At 35.9% G+C, this 3,317-nt stretch overlaps 1 long non-coding RNA gene across 1 annotated transcript; it reads right to left on the bottom strand.

Annotated features, from left to right (window-relative positions):
• Nucleotides 1-240: 240 nt before the first annotated feature.
• LOC116007537 lies at nt 241-1,397 on the bottom strand. The gene is made up of 2 exons (XR_004095289.1): nt 1,022-1,397; nt 241-480 (listed from the first exon to the last, which is right to left on the bottom strand). It is a non-coding gene; the product is annotated as an uncharacterized LOC116007537 (long non-coding RNA).
• Between the last annotated feature and the right edge of the window lie 1,920 nt (nt 1,398-3,317).

Here is a 3,317-nt window from a genome sequence, read left to right as displayed (position 1 = left end):
TTCCTAACACTATCGGTGCATATTTGCATAACTATTGGTGTGACCGCACGTAAAAGCGCTCACACCTGAACTAAAGTATATATATATATATATATATATATATATATATATATATATATATATATATATATATAAAAGAGTATTTTAAGATGACACCAAAAATAATAAATATATAATTGAATAAGTTTTACTTTTTCTAATAAACTTCAATATCCAATCTCTAGATAGAATTTATTGTCGTTAATTTTAAGCAATCTAAGATTTCACTAAACGTAAAAATAATTTTTTTACTTTTTGTTATAATAAATATATTTATGTGGCCATTATTTGTGTAACCGTTGTAACGGTCACCATACTTAGTATTGTTATTATTACTTGTACATTATATATATTGGGGTTTTCCCACTTGTAAAGATACAATGATCATGAATAAGAATGCTCTCCCATTCTCCTTGCCTCTATTCTCTGATTATAGATTTCCTGCAAAACATCAATCACCAGTTAGGAGCTAAAGGCCAACGGGCACAACAAATCACTTTTCCAACACGTTATAAGCACGCTCTTCGGTGAACGATAATTTTTTTTTTATGTGGTTTCTATGCCAGTTCTATTTGTTCAAGAACAATACAATATTTCAATTTGATTATCATTACATATATATGTTTCTTATCAATGCAATAAGCCTATATATATGCATTTTTTTTGGGTAGTACACTAGATGAATCTTTATTTTGTTGATTCTCTTATATACTGTGCATATGATTTCTACTACTGTGTGCATATGATTTATTTACAACCAAAATCATTGTGCAAATTGTATTCATATATTCGTAGTATGTATAATTTTTTTTGGCAGAATGATAGTACAGATGCAATTTTATCTTCCAGAACCACAAATTTTTGAGAAATTATTCTCGAAATTCATCAAAAAAAACAGACAGAAGAAATATACATTTTTTTGTGTGATGAAGCCTTCGTCCTTTTTTCTTTTGAAAATTAAAAATAAAGAAAAAAACCCTACCTGTTTTGGTGGCGGTGGCGCTGCTTCGCGACCGGAGTAGCTGGGGCGGGCGGCGGACGACTCATGGTGTCGGCTACTGGTGACAATCTGCCCGACCAGCGTGCGTGGTGGCGGAGGCGATCTTGCGCGGCCCTCTCCCTCCCCCCCGTCCAGCGATTGGCGATGGCGACGGCTAGCGGCGGCTGGCGATGGCGATGGCTAGCGGCAGCTGGCGATGGCGATGGCTAGCGGCGGCTGGCGGTGGCGACGGCTGGCGATGCCGGCAACGGCTCCCTCTCTGTCGACGAACTCTGCTTTTTTTTCTTCTTTCGCTCTTCAGCCGACGATTTGTTTGCCTTTCTCACTTCCCAGCCGTATGGATGCTTGAAGGCTGAATCCTTCAATTAGACTAGCTTTGGGCCCCCTCCCTTTTGGGCCAAACCATCCTAATATCCTTGGATCCTAGTTTCCTTGTGATAACATCTCTTGGGCTTATTTTCTTTCTTTGTTTAAGCCTTTAAATATTCATTAATTTGGACCTCCTTGATTATTTAAGTTATTTTGGACTATCTTTAAATCCTAAGCCTAATTAATTTTGGGTTTTTGGGGCTTTTTGTCCAATTTACACTTAATTCCTTTTCTCAATCATTATAATATGTGCTTTGGGCTTTTAAATGATATTATGGTCCTATTTACTATATTTATGGTTTATGGATTTCTGATTATGGGCCTCCCCAAGTCCAATTTTTTTTGGCTCCTATTATTAGTTTTGGATCATAATTCATGCTAATATTATATTTTGAGCCCATCAATACTGACCGAAGTCTCTTTGATTTTATCAAAAACCGTTTGATAAATGGTCTTTTATTAAGTCTAATAACGCCAGAAGCGTTATTTCTTCAAATTATTGGTTTTGAATTGGGGTTGTCTTATTTAGCTTGTGATATATATTGATTCACATGTATAAATTGTCTTAAGGCACAACTTGACTAACTTACCATTGAGCTTGCAATTTTCCAGTCAGTGATTGTTTCTAAATTAGCTATACACAACATTGGGTCTTCACTTAAGTTGTGCAACAAGGATGTTTTTTTTACATGGGCTAGTTTTACAAAAGCCTTGCCCTCTTTGCAAATAAAATATGTACTCTAATAACAGTACATGGTCAAAGATTATAAGAAACATCTTGTGCCTTCCCCCTCCCCACTTGCTAGCTGTAAAGCTGTAATTTTCAAATGCATGTCCAGTTGACCATGCACCAGTGCGCAAAGCACACATAATGTTACCCTGTCGTGTAATGCCAAAGGGGGCTGAGGAAGAGGTAAGGCCAAAATAGAAACGACAATAAATTCCCGAAACCAAGCTACAATACATAATAATCTAGCTAGTCTGGAGCAACCTCATTCATAGATAACTCTAGCCCAACAGCAAAGTTTGCTTCCCATGCGAGTATACAACGCACTGATCACATGCATACCACACCCCGAAGAATTTTGTTTTACCATAAATGAATAGCACAATATTGAGTCCAACTAAGTTGCATTGCCTGAAGCAAATGCTATTATTGGACATATTGATAAGTTTCTTTTGTTGTGAGCTCCGGTAGAGCCTCACTTTTACCCTACCATTTTAGTGACAATATGGTTTTCATGACAAAAATAATTTATAAATACCATAACCCAAAATTTATATCTATCCCAGAAGTGATAGGATTCTTCCTCTATAGATTACAATAGTAATTCTGTTGCAAGATGATTAATATTTTGAACAGATGCATGATCTAGGCAGATCATGATCTCTCAATGGTGATAGTTCATCCCAATATGAATGATCATCAGTCAAGATCATCCTGGTCGTAAGAAGAGGACTAAGAAATTAAAATTTTCAGATATCTCGATGTTGTATGCATCTAGGTCCAACCAAATTATCCATATCCTCTTATACGATATGTCTTTTGATACTCATTGCTTTAGTTTTATTAAAGTTTTTTTTGGCACTTTTGATGAATCGTACCGTACTTATGATTATCATTTGGTGTGCCAAAATGTTATGCTAAGGCCCACACATGTATTGATGTTTTTGGGGACATCATACTTGATATATTTTAATTCAAATCTCTTTCATTGCATATCAATATCAAATCTCCCATCAACCTTGTACGTGTAAACCATTTCCCAATCTGCGTAACTATTCTTAGTATACAGTCCAATTATTATAACCACCATTGCGTATCTTTATGGGCTATGATTATGACACTTCTTCTGTTTACATAGAGCCCATGATAGGGAGTCAATAGATACGCTTACTGCATACTGAA

This window comes from Ipomoea triloba, chromosome 15, assembly GCF_003576645.1.
Source record: "Ipomoea triloba cultivar NCNSP0323 chromosome 15, ASM357664v1".
Classification (NCBI taxonomy): Eukaryota; Viridiplantae; Streptophyta; class Magnoliopsida; order Solanales; family Convolvulaceae; genus Ipomoea; species Ipomoea triloba.
Note: the sequence above shows the minus strand (reverse complement) of the source record. Positions and strands in the feature narration are given on the sequence as shown.